The sequence below is a fragment of the Eschrichtius robustus genome, chromosome 8 (genome assembly GCF_028021215.1).
Source record: "Eschrichtius robustus isolate mEscRob2 chromosome 8, mEscRob2.pri, whole genome shotgun sequence".
Lineage (NCBI taxonomy): Eukaryota > Metazoa > Chordata > Mammalia > Artiodactyla > Eschrichtiidae > Eschrichtius > Eschrichtius robustus.
Window position 1 is genome coordinate 56,834,197 of NC_090831.1, and position 17,247 is coordinate 56,851,443.

General features: G+C 36.2%; 1 protein-coding gene across 1 annotated transcript in view; it reads left to right on the forward strand.

Moving 5' to 3' along the window:
• The first annotated feature begins 1,809 nt into the window (after positions 1–1,809).
• The window catches only part of TMEM196 (transmembrane protein 196), a 265,704-nt gene continuing 250,266 nt past the window's right edge, over positions 1,810–17,247 (forward strand). The window contains exon 1 of the mRNA XM_068550529.1: positions 1,810–1,857. The gene's annotated coding sequence lies outside the window, so the exon portion shown is untranslated. The remainder of the gene's footprint in view (positions 1,858–17,247) is intronic.

A 17,247-nucleotide genomic window follows, 5' to 3' on the forward strand; every position in this document is an offset into this window, starting at 1 on the left:
TTTTCCCAGTACAGGTTGTCTACCTCCTTAGATTTATTCTCAGGTATTTTATTCTTTTTGATGAGATTGTGAATGGGATTGTTTCCTTAATTTCTCTTTTTCATAGTTTGTTGTTAGTGTACAGAAACAACAGATTTCTGTATGACAATTTTATATCTTAGAACTTTACTGAATTCATTGATGAGCTCCAATAGTTTAGGTGGCATCTTTAGGATTTTCTATGTGTAGTATCATGTCATCTGCCGACAGTAACAGATTTACTCCTTCCTTTCCAATTTGGATTCTTGTTACTTCTTTTATCAATACTTGTCTGATTGCTATGAGTAGGACTTCCAATACTATGTTGAATAAAAGTGGCAAGGGTGGGCATCCTTGTCTTTTTCTTGGTCTTAGATGAAATGCCTTCAGCTTTTCACCACTGAGTATGAAACTGTGGGGTATATCATATAAGGCCTTTATTATGTTGAGGTGTGTTCCCTCTATACCCAGTTTGTTGAGAGTTTTTATCATAAATCAATGTTGAATTCTTTCAAAAGCTTTTTCTGCATCTATTGAGATGATCGTATGATTTTTATTCTTCAATTTGTTAGTGTAGTATATCACATTGATTGATTTGTGGATATTAAAAAATCCTTGCATCCCTGGGATAAATCCCACTTGATCATGGTGTATGATTCTTTAAATATATTGTTCAATTTTGTTGGCTAATATTTTGTTGAGGATTTTTGCATCTATGTTCATCAGTGATATTGGCCTGTAGTTTTCTTTTTTGTGATATCTTTGTCTTATTTTAGTATCTGGTTGATGCTGGCCTCATAAAATGACTAAGAAATGTTTCCTCCTCTGCAGTTCGAGATGATGTGTGTTAACTCTTATCTAAATGTTTGGTAGAATTCAGGTGCTACCTGGTCCTGGGCTTTTGTTTGTTGAGTTTTTAAATTACTGATTCAATTTTATTACCCATAATTGGTCTGTTCACATTTTCTAATTCTTTCTGGTTCAGTCTTGGAAGACTGTACATTTCTAGGGATTTGTTCATTTCTTGTAGGTTGTCCATTTTTTTGGTGTATAATTGTAGTAATCTCTTATTATCCTTTGAATTTCTGTGGTGTCAGTTTTAACTTCTTTTTCATTTCTGATTTTACTGATTTGGGCCCTCTCTTTTTTTCTTGGTAAGTCTGGCTAAAGTTTAATGAATTTGGTTTATCTTTTCAAAGAACCAGCTCTTAGTTTCATTGATCTTTTTTATCTTTTCAGTCTCTAACTTATTTCTGCTCTGATCTTTATGATTTCTTTCCTTCTACTAAGTTAGGAGGTTTTTCTGTGTTGTTTTTCTTTTTCTAGTTCCTTAGGTATAAGGTTAGGTTGTTTATTTGAGACAACCTCTTGTTTCCTGAGGTAGGCTTGTGTCACTATAAACTCCCCTCTTAACACTGCTTGTACTGCATCCCATAGATTTTGGGTTATTATGTTTTCATATTCGTTTTTCTCCAGATATTCTTTGATTTCCTCTTTGATTTCTTCAGTGACCCATTCATATGGTAGCATATTGTTTAGCCTCCTTTTGTTTGTATGGTTTTTTTTTTTTGCAGTTTTGTCTTGATTTCTAGTCTCATATGTTTGTGGTTGGAAAAGATGCTTAGTATGATGTAATTCTTCTTAAAATTACTGAGACTTGTTTTGTAACATAGCATGTGATCTATCCTGGAGAATGTTACGTATGCAGTTGAAAAGAATGTATTCTGCTGTTTGGGGATGGAATTTTTTTATATATCTATTAAGTTCATTTGGTCTAATGTGTCATTTAAGGCCAGTGTTTCCTTCTTGATTTTCTGCCTGGATGGTCTCTCCATTGATGTAAGTGGGGTGTTAAAGTCCACTATTGTTATTGTGTTTCTGTCAATTTCTCTCTTTATTTCTGCTAATATTTGCTTTCTGAATTCAGGTGCTCCTATGTTGGATGCATATATATTTACGGTTGTTATATCTTCTTGTTGGATCAATCCCTTTATCATTATGTAATGCCCTCGTTTGTCTATTGTCACAGTCTTTGCTCTGAAGTCTATTTTGTCTGATGTAAGTATTGCTACCCCAGCTTTCTTTTCATTTCCATTTACATCAAATACATTTTTCCATCCCCTCACTTTCCGTCTTGGTGTGTCTTTAGATCTGAAATTAGTCTCTTATAGGCAGTATATGTATGGGTGTTGTTTTTTTATCCATTCAGTCACTCTGTCTTTTGATGGGCACATTTAGTCCATTTACATTTAATGTAATTATTGATAGGTATGTACTTATTGCCATTTTGTTAATTGTCTTCGGGTTGTTTTTGTTGTTACTTGTGTTCCTTTCTTCTTTTTCTCTCTTTCCTTGTGATTTGATGACTATTGTTAGTGCTATGTTTGAATTCCTTTCTCTTTTGCGTGTGTGTACTTACTAGAGATTTTTGGTTTGTGGTTACCATGAGGTTTATATACAGACATTAAGGTAATGATCATAAAGATGCTCCTGAACTTGGGGGAAAAATGAATAGAGTGAGAAGTTAGCAGTTTTTAACAAAGTGTTAAAGTCTTTATTGGTAGATTGCTTATCTCCACTTCACTTAGTTCCTCTGGGGTTTTACCTTGTTGTTTCATTTGGAACCCATTTCTCTGTTGCCTCATTTTGACTAATTCACTGTATTTATTTCTATGTATTTGGTAGGTTTTTACATTTCCTCATCTTGCAGAAGTGACCTATGTGGGAAGTGTCCTATGGGACCCAGCAGCGGACTCCTCTCTGGTCACCAGAGCTATATGCTTTAGGGGTGCCCTCTCTGTGAACTGTGTGGGTCCTTCTGTTGTGGCAGGCTGACTACTGTGAATGTGCTTCTAGGCTTGGTTGGCTCCCAGCCCAGTTGGTTGCCAGGCCTTGCCTTATGTGGAGGCTGCTGGCTGCTCGTGGGTGGGACTGTGTCCTGGCACAGCTGGCTGCAAGACAGAGGAGTTCCAGTCCTGATACTGGCCTGCAGGTGGGTGGGGTTGGGTCATGAGGCAACTGCATGAGATCTCTGGAGGGGTCCCAGGGCTAGTGCTAGCCCAGTGGTGGGTGGCACTGAGTTCCAGGGTCTCTGACTACAGGGCCCTGGAAGTCCCAGAGTTAGTGTCATGCTCAAGTGGGCAGGTCCAGGGCCCAGGGGATCCCAAGGATAACTCCCATCTCCTGGTGGGTAAGGCCAGGTCCCAGGAGTAGTGCCATTCCAATGTGGGTAAGGCCATGTCTGATAGCTAGCTGATGGGTCCCTAGAAATCCTGGGGCTAGAGCCTACTCAGTGGCGGGTGAGGCCTAGTCCTAAGCCCTCTGGTAGGTGGGGCCAGGTCATCGGTGGCTGGGGGCTTAGTGGGTCCTAAGGTAGCTGACCTGCTGGTGGGTGGGGCCGTGTCCCTGCCCAGTTAGCTGCCTAGCCTGGCACATCTCAGGACTGGTGCTGACCAGCTGGGTGCTGGGGCTGTGTCCTGACACTAAGAAACGAGAGCGAGGACTCCAAAATGGTGCTTACCAGCACCAGTGTCCTCATGGCAGCATGGCTGCTGCCAGCATCTGTGTCCCCAAGGTGGGTTTCATTTGCCTCCTGCCTCTCTGGGATGCTCTGCAAGTTCATCAAGTGGGTCTGACCCAGGCTTCTTTCAAGCTATTGCTTCTGCCCTGGGTCTTGTAGTGTGTGAGATTTTGTGTGTGCCTTTAAGGGTGGAGCTTGTATTTCTCACATCTGGTTCTCCTGAAAGTAAGCCCCACTGGCCTTCAAAGCCAAATGTTCTGGGAGCTTGTCTTCCCAGTATAGAACCCCTGGGCTGGGGAGCCTGATGTGGGGCTCAGACCCTGCAGTTTTAGGGGAGAACCTCTGCAGTTGTAATTATCCTCCCATTTGTGGGTCACACACCTGGGAGTATGGGGCTTGACCGTACCAGATATTTGCCCCTCCTACCCATCTTATTTTGGTTCCTTCTTTATATTTTTAGCTGTAGAAGATCTTTTCTGCTAGTCTTCAGGTCGCTGTCATGGATTGTTGCTCTGTAAATAGCTGCAGTTTTGGTGTGCCTGTGGAGGAGGTGGGCTGAGGGTCTTCCTTCTCTGCCATCTTGGCCACTCCCCCAAACAAGGCATATTTTGCTAAGAAATTACTTATTATAGTGAATGACTAATAGCTTTTGGCTTAAGAAGTACTGGATAAAACAAGATAGACAATTCTGTCAATAATGTTTGTAAATTTGATTTGATTGTTTAGGTATCTGATTTCTGGTAGGTCTTTTTCAGTTGTTTCTAATATTTTTATTTGTTTCTTCCCAATACATTTTGAACCACAATTCATTTTTATGAGAGAAGTAGACAGTCAAGACTGGTCTCATGGAAATTCTTTTAAGTACCACAAGCTAAGTGATTGTTCAACTGCAGCTACTCATGGCAAGTCTTTAATTTTCTTAAGAGTGTCTTCTAACATAAAATTCCTGAGTAACTAGTCCACATAGTATTTTGAAACTCTGGTCCTCCTGAAGATACCTGTCTCTGTTCATTAGTGAGCAAAACTGTATTACGCTGTTTACCTGGTAAAATATCAGTCAATGCACTTTAGTATTTTATTTATTTATTTTTTTTAAATAAATTTATATATTTTTTAAAAATAAATTAATTTATTTTTGGCTGCATTGGGTCTTTGCTGCTTGTGGGCTTTCTCTCATTGCGGGGAGAGGGGGCTACTCTTTGTTGTGGTGCACGGGCTTCTCATCGCAGTGGCTTCTCTTGTTGAGGAGCACAGGCTCTAGGTGCACAGGCTTCAGTAGTTGTGGCACACGGGCTCAGTAGTTGTGGCTCGTGGGCTCTAGAGCACGGGCTCAGTAGGTGTGGCGCACGGGCTTAATTGCTCTGCGGCGTGTGGGATATTCCCGGACCAGGGCTCAAACCCATGTCCCCTGCATTGGCAGGCGGATTCTTAACCACTGTGCCAGCAGGGAAGTCCCAGTCAGTGCACTTTAAATACTAGCAGGCTCCCACTTGCTCAGAATTCCAGAGGGATGGATACTCTTCATAGAAACCGTGTTGATCAGGTATCCAAGCTGGAATATTATTTTGAAAAGATGAGGGCTTTTTTCTGAAAATAAATAGAAAAGGAGAAAACAGTCTCAAATGCTAAATATTCTAATGAAACAGTTATGTTGAGTTTATTAACTCCCAGTATTTTTAATATACATATTCTGCATACACTATTGTAATTAGATTAATGGTTAATTAATGCAAGTTTAACAAGATTAAAAGATTTATTACACAATTATAGATATTCGGTTCTCTGTGCACTATACTTCTCACTATATTAGAAAAAGGCCTTTGAGAAGACCAAAACTCTTCTTAAAATATTAAAAATAATATCGTAAATAGTTCTTTGGGAAAAAAACAACCTTTTCTTTAGAAGCCAACACTCCCCTCACCCTGCCCTTACTTACTGATACTGCACCAAATTAGATTGCAGCTACATGAAAATAAATATCCAGATAAGAAATGAAGTATTTAGGTAATTGTGAAGTTCTCTCCAAACCTCCAGATGTTTGGCTCTCTGTAAAGAAACTGTCACATGACTGACTTTTCCTCTTTACATCTGGATGTTTTACTACCACAGACATATTCTCTTGTCTGTTTATGTGAAATGTTCATTTCTGGTCATGATTCTTTAAAATAGGATCGATGTTAAAATGACAGCAGTGAAACAAATTATATATCTTCCATGTATCATTCAAGCCACAGATAAAATAATGTTTGGCAATAAACTTTTAAAGAGATTTATTCTAAGTGTACATTTAGTAGCTTTTGTTATTTTACAACTGTGTAAGATATTAATATCATTAACTTAAGAATTAATTTATGCTTTGACTGACAAAAGTCATGATACAGCCATTAAAATATTTTTGTATTTATTCCATGGGTAGCTCCTTGTGGACAGTATTCTTGGACTTGAAAAGGGATCAGATACCATGAATTCTAGCTTAGATGCCAAAAGATCACATGTTCCCCAAGGACCAGAGTAAAAAATAGTGAAGAGTTTAGTGGGCTGGATGAAGGACAATAGGAACTCTTTGGGACAGTCTGGGAGTGAACTGAATTCCCAAATTCTCTACCAAAAAAGATTAAAAAAAAAAAAAAAAAAGTAAGGACCTAAGAAAATATACCTGAGAACTGAATTTTGTTCAAGTGCTGTTCAGTTTTAATGCTTTAATTTTAGTCTAATTTCCCTCTTTTATGGAAAAGGAGATTGAGGTCCAGTTTATAATACTGGGGAGCAGCCTACATAAAACTGGAACCCAGTACTTCTGATCCCTAATGTAGTACTCGCTCCATTCCTACTACTTTTCTTTATGCTGTTGACAGTGCATTCACGCATTCTTCCGCAGACTCTTTAGATTCTTTCATAGAATTATTGGGTTATCAGTACCTCCACTAATATAGACATGAGTTCAGATAGTCTATCTTTAAAAAAGTTACTGTGTTATTTTTGTATAATACAATTATTGCAAGCATGGGCTTTGGAGTACGAATCAATTAAAGACCCAAATCTATCGTTTAAAAGTTGTGTGACCATGAGTCACTTAAACTCTGTGAACTTCAGAGTATGCATTCATAATACAGGAAAACTAAGAGCACTCCTTCAGAGGGTTGTCTTGAGAAATAAATGATGATGTTCATGAAGTACTTAGCTCAGTGCCTGGAAGGATACTAAATACTCAATAAATATTGCTTGTTATGGTTACATTATAGTAGCTGACAATATAGAACTGTTGTTTTAGGAATTAATTATCTATACACTTATTTCTCAACATCTCTGATTTTCTCTACTATTTCAGATTTGGCAAATAGATTTATTCATTATTTGGTATGTGCTAGGCATTTTTCTAGACACTGGGTTTATAACATAAGATTATACACAAAGTCCATGCCGTCACGACATGTGCAGTTTAGTGGAAGAAATACAATAAATTACATGTGAGAAGGGAAAAAGGGAGAGAGCGGGTGGAGGAAGAAAGAGGGAAAGAAGGAAGAAAGGAGGAAAGGAAAAAGGAATGATGAATGCAAATGTCGATGCTTCTTTTAATGAAAAGAAATGATTTGGGATGTTTACGGCAGGTCCAGGGTTCAAGAATCATAAAGTCTCAAGTAGGAACAAGTTAGAATATTCAAGAAATGAAATGAAGTTTAGTGAGGCTGGAGCTAAGGATTTTCAGGAGATGAGAGGTCAAAGATGAGTCAAAGAAGAAATCAGGGGCTAAATTATGTAGAGCTATAAGCCATGACAAAACATTTCTACATTTTTCAAAATGGGAAAAAGAAGGTATTAGAGGGTTTAAACAGGGGAATGTTTGGATCTGACATATTTTTAAAATGTTTACTCTGACAGCTAAGTAGCAGGTTGTAGAGGGACAAGAACGGAAAAAACAAGTGGACCATTAGGGATCTATTGTAATAGTTGAGGCAAGAGATGATGGCAGCCTAGACTAGTAGCAGATATAGTGAGACATGCTAGAACTTGGGAGGCATCTTGGAGACAGAGCCAATACAACTTGCTGATGTGTTAGAAGAATACAATCAAAAGCAAAGAATTGGATTCGTATAGTGAATGGCAGCCACACATTGATTTGGGGAAGACTGGGGAGCTGGAAGGGAAAATGAAGAGTTCTGCCTTGGCCATGTTGTTTGAAGTGCTTGCTATGCACCCCCAGGGAAACATGGCATGGGCAGAGTTCAGGGGAGGAATGAGGCTGAGATTTCTTTTGGAAGCATCAGCATATAGGCCTGGATGAGGTCATCTAGGGAGTGAGTATAGGCACAGCAGAGTAAAGCTGAGAACTGAGCACTGGCACGTTCCAAAAGTGTGAGGTTCAGAAGAGAAGCTTAAGGAAGGGAGTCTGTATTTTTTAACTCTTGCAAAATGAAACAACATTGTGTGTTGCTTAATTTTTTTACCCTCTACCCTCCCTTTACCGGTTAGTTCATACTAATTAGAACTTCTTATTGCATACTTTGCTCTTTTTTTTTGAGTCATTATTTACTTCTGGCCCTGTAATTGTGAGATAGGATTCAGTGAAATCGACTTTAAGCCATTATGTTCTCCAGTGTACAAGGAATTTACTGGTGAAAGTGGATAGGACAATAGTCATACTCTGGCCAGGCTGTTTTATTCCCTGAGGCTGAATAGAAATCAAGGTAATTATTTTACAATTAATGGAAAACAATATAATCAAAATCTACTTAAGGGGATAATTTAAGTAAAGGACCTCAGGTGACATCTTTTAGTGAAATGAAGATTTCCCATGAGAAGGAAAATATCTTCAGTAGCAGAGTGAATATAAATGTTAATTTAATAGCTGGAACCAATGGAAACATTCTCTCTTTAGGAAAATACCCAGATAAGTTACATGGAGTGGAATATGAGACCATGAGAAGGGGGTTAGGAGGAAGCCCAGGAAATAAAAGAGATAGTTAAGCCCCACTGCATTAGAAATGCACAGACACAGGGAGCAGAAAGTTATGAAAAAAGAGCCAATTTAAACACCTTTTAATTCAAAGTCTAAGCCTTCATCAAAGTGTGCTACACGTACAATGCCTTCTGTAAGTACTTTTGTATGTTGTGTCTCAGTGTCTGAATGTGTTTATGATTTTTTAAATGTGCGAAACAAGGTAAAGTGCTGAGGTTAACTCCAAGACAGATGACAAAAAATTCAAACCTTAGCATGGAGAATAAGATTCAATAGGGTTATAAGTGGGAGCCAGAAATGGCTAGAAGGTGTAAATCTCTTCCTCCATCTTCTTGTATTTGGAAGCTAGAGGTATATTGGTGAGGATGTAACTAAGGTATAAATTGTGAATTGAAGGTTTGAACCAATCTTGAATAATCCTAAGAAACAGGGTATATTATAGTAGTTGTTTTATGTTTTTTAAATTGTGCTGTCTTGACTCAGTTTTGAGGCTCCGGCTAGAGACAGGTCAGTTTCCCTTTCTGGGCAGCAGTTAAGCCCACACCTCAACCACTTTCCTTATCTGGCTCTTACACTTGAGGTTACCAAGCGCTCTTCTTAATGCGCCATGGCCAAGTTCCACACAACCAGAGATGGCCCCTATGCTCCAGGGCCTACAAAATTATTCAAATTAGCCAATCTACAGGGAGCCCTGGAAACCTAGCCATTCCATCCCATTTGCTATACATAAGCTGCCTCTACAGCTCCAGTTTGCTCTTACCCTTTCCCTACAACCATTTGTATGGCCTTGTCTTTGTTCTGGAGCTATAAGTAACAAAGAGTTCTGCCTTTCATCTATTCATGTGTCAGCGTGTTGTGTCCTACCATCAAAAGAATCTTTAAATCTTATAAAATTCAAAGAAGCATCAGCTTGATATCTGGAGTTTACTTCAAATTTTTAAAAATATATATTTATTCCCTACTATATGGAAGACATTGGTTTGGTGGCCCTAAAACTGGCTGTGTAAGAATCATGTCAAGGGATTTGTTAGAAATCTAGATTGATGTTCTATCCTAAACCAACTGAATCAGAATCTCCAGAGGTCCAAAGTGGGAAACTATGTTTTTAAGTTTTTCAGGTGATTGCACTGCACATACTTATATAGGAACTTCAGATGTGGAAGATACACAAAAGATACTGCCTTACCTTTAATGATTTAAATTCTGGATTAAAATCCCAGATCTGCTTTTATTATCATGTTACATGGAGCAAGTTACTTAACCTTTTTTGAGATTCAGAGTTCTTGTCTGTAAAATGAGAATAATAGCTTGCTGAATTAGTGTGATGATTAAATGAGAAATTGTCTAAAGCTATCCAGAAAATGCCCAGAGCTTGACATATAGTAGCTATTAATAGTATTATTTAGAGAGAGCAAACACTAGAAAAAAATAATAATGTGTAACAAGGGTCAGGAAAAGCAGACATTTACAAATTTTGAAATAGAAGGTAAAATTGGTAAAATCCTTCAACACTTAAAGGTTTATAAGGCCCAGATATATTCAACAGATTTTTCCCTACAAAAAATTGTAGATATTATTTCAGTACATAATCCTAAAAGTTTAGTTCATGAATATGATGCCTCTCTGATGTAAGTATTTATTTGTCAGTAAGTGTTCATTGAAGAGCCACCAGTATGATTTAGTTCTGTTGCTTCAACAGCAGTTTTGATGGTCTCCTGCCTGCTGGCATACTTTTCTTTGCCGGTGTTATCTAGACAGTTGTGACGTATCTACAGCAACCCTTCTCTCTCACATGCTCTCACAAGTTTCTTCTTCTTTGAAGTCTTTATTTTCATCTTTTAAAAAGCACATCACACAATTAAGGTGTGCCAAATCTCAAAGATGAAGTAATTACTAAGCAAGTTTTCGATAAAACTTCTACACTTGGGGCCCATCAGAGCAACTGGTAATGAAGATGCTTATAAATATATACATACTGGGATGATCTAGCATCTGTCTGGAGTGGTATACATGACACTAAGTTTTCTATACTCTCTTATTTGACTATAAATGGTCCGAAGGATGGATTCTATTTTCTATTAGATTTTTTTTAATGGTGACACCCAACCTGGCTTGATATTAAGCACAATTTCCTCTTACCCTTGAAAACATATTGAGGCTATAATATTTTACTTGAAGTTACCCACATTGCTCTAAACCACAATTACTGCCAGTACTCCCTTATTTGCCCTTCTCTTTTGCAAAAAGTAAAGGAAAGAAAAGATGCAAATTTAAGATCTTTATTAAGTCTGTTGCTCTTACTTTCTTCACTACTCTTGGCTAGATGGTCATGAGCAAGTTTTTAGCTACTCTGAGTCCATTTATTCATTTATAGGATGAGAAATGGCGATACATGCCACAAAGGAATGTTTTGACGATTAGATCAAATAATAGATGTACACAAAAACTAATTTGTGAACTTACAAGCATAATACACATTCATTACATTTTTATTTTAAGTGCATGCAGTTAGTGTAAGACTCAGAGTATTTGGCTAGACTAGCCTTCCTGACATGTTCCATCACTTCCATTCAGATACAAACTCACCCAGTGTTCTCATCTTCTGCCCCTAGCCCCACACTACTAGGATCCTTATAGGTCGCTGCCATTTGGTCACTCTATAGAAATAGAAATTATCCAAGGAAAAGTAGAGATTATACTCCAAGTCCTGTTCCTCTCAGGGAAGCACAATGAAGGGCTGGGTTCTTTGCACACCTAGCAGTCAGAGGTACTGTGAAGTTGGCAAGAGCTATTTTCTGTCACTGCACTTGGATTCCTTCCAGGCCCAGCGGGGTTAGTCCAACCTTAAATTGAGAGACCTACATTCTAATTTTAGCCCCACCATGGGCAAAACAATTTTAGTCATGTTATTTAAATTCCCTTGTTCTCAGTTTCAGCAGATTGCAAGTAATCTCATCCTACTCCTGGCCTGCCTCAGAGACTCTGAGAAAATTTTCTCATGGATACAGACTGCTGTGAAATTGAGAGACAGACGTATTTTTGTCTTGTGAGCTCAACTACTGCAGTTTAAGGCTCAGGACTGTGTTTGAACCTCAGAGCATAATGTTGGTAGTTAGAAAGCAATTGTCTGTTTCCCTCACAAGGACACTTCCCTGTGGTCCTTTTATTATGCTAGTAAAAATAGAAGTGAAGTATCCAGCAATTGTAAATGTTTTATTTTTCTACCTTTTTCTCAAGAAGAAGGATCTATTTTGAAAGAGTCATCTTCTAAAGAAGCTTATCAGCGCATAAAACTTTTTCTTAGGACAGATACACTGGCTCAAACCTAAGTAAAATGCTGACACAACTACATTGCTTTTCAGGCGAGTTATCTCCTGTGTTTGCCTCTGTTGCCAAGGTATAAAAACTTGGAGGGATGAAGTAGAACAGCATCATTACCTCACCCTCAGTTAAAATGGCAAATGCATTTTTATTCGATGCAGGTACCAAAAACAGTCACTTTAAATTTCCCTTCAAGCGCAAACATTTATTGAGCCCTCCTTTGGTGCCAGAAATTCAAAAATGATTAAAACATGGCTCCTGTCCTCTATCAGTTAACAATCAAAATAATTTCAGGAAATTATTATTTTGTGTTCCCAGAATCTGGACTGATATCCTTAACGAAGAAGTAGCTGTTAATAAATTAATTAGATTCCTGTCTTTAATGTTAATGTGAATAAAAATCAGGAGAAAAGAAAGACTATGCAAATAGCACATTTTTGTGAATCTCCGACAAATCTCTGACTATAGAAACTGTAACAAACTAAGGAGACTTCAGTTTATACACCAGACTCGTAAACAAAAACTCTAACAATTTTGTTAATGCAGTACAGGTTCCTATTTTATGGGCATTAATTGCCATTCAGTGTATAAATGTCACACATAGACACAGCGAATCAATACAACTCTGAAAAAATTTTCCTCTGAAAACATCAAATATATAGGATCAAATATGCAAAAGGGAAAGCGCATTTATCAAGATGAAGAACAAGGCGTGTTTTTCAAGAAGATAGTACCATCTCCTATTTCGCTGTGAAGGATTTCTAAAGTGGATATGATTTCAACTAGGCATTTAAATGATGAACGGAGAGTGTTAAATAAGTACTCTGGGTAAAGTATGGCACTTTGGTATAATCACTTATTTTGGATTCTTCTCCATTTTCTTTGAGATGGTTGTAAAGAAATAAGGTATTATAAACTCACAAGGACAAAGAGCAAAGGAAATGGATGATAACATTTTGTGAAATAGAAAACTCAAAAACACAAAACTGAAAGCTGCAGACAGAAAAGCCCAGCAGAAGCAAAAAGATTAATTCTGCACAACTACAGTGAGGCCCTCCAATTAGAGGCTTTAGACAGCTCAGAAATTAGGGATAAAAGATAGGTCTGAGAACAGAAAGATTGAAGGATATGGTGAACATATAAGTGAACATATTAGGATGCTCTTGAGAGTAAAAGAGTACATTATTAACTATTAAACCATGATAAGTGACGTACATTAGGACTGTCCTAGGCAATAACACATTAATTCTACATTGAAGTACCTGTTCAAATCTTGCTCTCGTTTTTTAAATTGAATTATATTCCTTTTCAAATTGATTTGTAGGTGTTTTTACATATAGTGTTTTTGATACTAACCCTTGTTTGATATGTGTTGTATATCTTCTATTTTACGACTTACCGTCTAGTTCTTAGGGTATTTTTTTAAAGGCTAGAAATTCTTTTTCTTTTTTTCTCCTTTTTTTTAGGAATAGAAATTCTTAATTTCAATATTGTCAAATGTGTTCATTTTCCCCTTTCATATTAACACTTTCTGTGCCCTCTTTAAGAAATCTTCCTCTAGATAAGATCATGAAGATATTTGTTAATATTTCTGAAGCTGTAAAGCTTAATTTTCATATTAAAATCTTCAGTCCACCTAGAATTGATTTTGTGCATGACGTGAGTTAGGGGCCAAACTAGATATAATTTTTTTTTAATATTCCTATGTCAATATCATTTTTCAAAAAGCTTGTGTTTCCCAATTATTCTCATAAGTTGATTGCCCATGTATAAGCAGTGGCTTTGTTTCTAGCCTTTTTAAATTACACTTTATTTTAATTAATTTTATTTTTTCCTAGGTCTTTCCTCTACATGCAACAATAACATGACGAATTTATTTTTAAATAACTTTAAAAAATTACCTACTAAAGCATGTCTTCTCACCCGATTCTTCTTCAAGATGGTTGTTGATACAATTGACTCTTTGCATTTCATTATACTTTTTATACTTGGTTTGTTCCACAAAAATCCCTGTTGGAATTTTCATAGGGGTTGAATCTATAAATCAACCTAAGAAAACTACCATTTTTACAAAAATGTGTTCCCCAGTCCATCCATTTATGAATTTTCCATTTATTTAGATTTTCTTTAATTTCTTTAAAAGTTTTATTATTTTTGCCATATAGGTCTTGCCTATTTTTGTAGGATACTTTTTTTTTTTAAACATCTTTATTGAAGTATAATTGCCTTACAATGGTGTGTTAGCTTCTGCTTTATAACAAAGTGAATCAGTTATACATATACAATATGTTCCCGTTTCTCTGTAGGATATTTTTGATACTACTGCAAATGTAGTTTCTAAGTGTTTGTTCCTGGGGGATATTTGTATATTAATTTGTTTTTGTTTGTTTATTTTTGAATCCAGCAACATTGCTAAATTTTTATTATGCCTAATCACATAACTATAGATTCCTTTGGATTTTCTTTGTACACAATAATGTAACCTACAAATAATGGAAGTTTTATTTCATTGCTTGTTTAATTTACTGCTTCCTCTGTGTAGCACCTCCAGAACAGTATTTCACAGGAGATAGTGGGCGTTCTTGTCTTGGTCCCTGTCTTGAAGGGCAGGCCTTCAGTGTTTGAAAAAGTATGAGCATTGCTCTAAATTATATTGCAGATACCCTTTAACAGATAAAGGAAATTTTCTTTCTTTTCCTCTAGTTTCTAAGCATAGTGAATATGAAAGTTAATCTTTTCAAAACTTTTTCAACATCTGTTGAGACAACTCTATGATTTTTTTCTCCTTTAACCTGTTTATGTGGCAAAATACATTCAATTATTTTCTAATACCAATCTAATGTTTTTAATGTTAAATTTATGCTTCTTTGGGATAAACAAAATTTTTTCATGACATTTTATCCTTTCTGCATATTACTGGATTCTTGGTTTATGAGTTTTATCAGCCATAAAAAAAAGAATGAAATATTGCCATTTGCAGCAACATGAATGGACCCAGAGAATATTATACTTAGTGAAGTAAGTCAGACAAAAACAAATATTACATGATATCACTTATATGTGGAATCTAAAAAATAATACAAATGAATCTGTATACAAAACAGAAACAGACTCACAGGCATAGAAAACAAACTTATAGTTACCAAAGGGGAAAAGAAGGTGGGGATGGACAAATTAAGAGTATGGGATTAAAGAGATACAAACTACTATACATAAAATAGATAAGCAACAAGGATTTACTCTATAGCACAGGGAACTATATTCAATATCTTGTAATAATCTATAGTGGAAAATAGTCTGAAGTATATATACATATATAAAATATATATATATTACATATATATATAACTGAATCACTCTGCTGTACCCTGAAACTAACACAATATTGTAAATCAACTATACTTAAAACAAAACAAAACAAAAAAATGGTGAAGTTGGCCTCTAATTTTTCTTTTTTCTCCCTGACTTCTGGCTTTCATTGTGCTTATAAGAGATCAGATACAGCATTATTTTGAAGGCAATGTGCCTGTTTCTAATCATCTTTAATATTTTCTCTTTCTCTTGGTGTTTTGAGTTTCATTATAATGTTTCTGTCTGTGGTTATCTTCCATGTCTTTTACCCACTCTTATCCCCTTCCTCCTGTTCTTTTGATTTATCATGTGTCATACTTCTTTGTATCTACCAGTTCATAAGTCTCTTTTCTTTTTGTGTTTAAACTGCTGCTAAATATCTCCATTACTGTCTTTACTTTGGTTATTGTATATTTATTTCTAGAAAATCTGCTTGATGGTTCTTTAAATCTCCCAAGTCACTTTTTATAATTTTTTCTTCCCTGCAGATATTTTCAAGTCAACTATGTTCACCACATTTAATGATACACTTTCTTTATGTGGTAAATGTAGTTTTTAAATATATGCTTATAAGTTTAATACATGACATCATTTGGATCTGATTTTTTGATGTCTATTTTTGCTGATGCACATGTTTAAGAAGGTATATTAACAAGTGATGGAATAACTGGTTTTATATCAAAGTTCTACTTAAATAGATGAATTAGGAGAACTTAACTATGCTCTGGTACGCATCCTTGAAATCTCAGTCAATTAACACAACATAGTGTATTTCTTATTCACATAGTCTTCTGTTGATTTAAGTGACTTTCCTGGGTAGCTACCCTCCAGCTAATCTGGGAACCAATGAGTATGTTTCTTTAACATGGCAGAAGGAAGTTTTCAGATTTGATTAGTTAAGCATCTTGATAAAGGAAGATTTTCCTGGATTATTTGGATGTGCTCAATATGATCACAGATTCTTATAAGTGAAAGAGGGAAGCAGGAGAATCAGATCAGAAAGAGAGTTGAAGATGCTATGCCGCTGGTTTTGAAGATGCACAGGGCCACCAGGCAAGGAATCCAGGCAGCCTCTAGAAGCTGAAAAAGGCAAGGAAATGAATTATCCCCTAGAGCCCTCAGGAGGAATATCGCCCTGCTGACACCTTGATTTTAGCCTTGGAAAATCATTCTGGACTTGAGAGCTTGCAAGTTATAAATTTGTGTTGTTTTGTGCCACTAAATTTGTAATAGTTGTTAAAGGAACAAGGGAAAACTAATGGCAGTATTAGTGTATTGACATATTATTAAAGTGTGTCTCTAGTAAATAGAATAGAATTAGATTTTATGCTTGTTTTTAATCCAGTCTACTAATTTTTGTCTTTTAATTAGACTATTTAGTCAATTTATATTTAATATTACCATTTATATAGTTGGTTTTAAATAAACCACTTTGCTATTTGTGCTTTAATAATCTAATCTATTATTTGTCCCCTTACTTCTCCTTGCCTGCCTTCTTTTTATTAATCAAGCATGATTTATTATTTTATCTCCTTGCTTACCTTTTTAGTCATAAACACTGTTATTCTTTTAGTGGTTACCCTAGATATTATAATATGCATCTACGATTTACTACCAATGTAACCTTAAGTTAGCACCTTTAGGGCACATTTGAGGACCCTAGAAGTATAACCCTACTTACCCCTACTTCACCTTTTTCACAATTTTTGTCCACATATTTTCTTTCTACATATCTTATAAACTCCACAAGGTACTATTATTACTACTATTGGTGTTTTAAGCAGTCAGTATTTATTTATATTTACCTATATTTTACCCTTTCTGGCTCTCTTCTTTCTTTCTTATGGTTCTCTGCTTCTATGTGGGATCATTTTCCTTCAGTATAAAGACTTTATTTCAGTGCTTCTCATAGGGTATATGTGCTGGCAGAGAATTCTAGCCTTTTATTAGTCTGAAAATTCCTCTCTTTTTCCTCTGGTAGGCAAAACAAAAGCAGTAACTTATTAACTTCAAAAAAATAAAAAGCTCTTAAAGAATTAAATGGAATCCTTGTCCAGCATGTGGCTCACCTGTGAACATT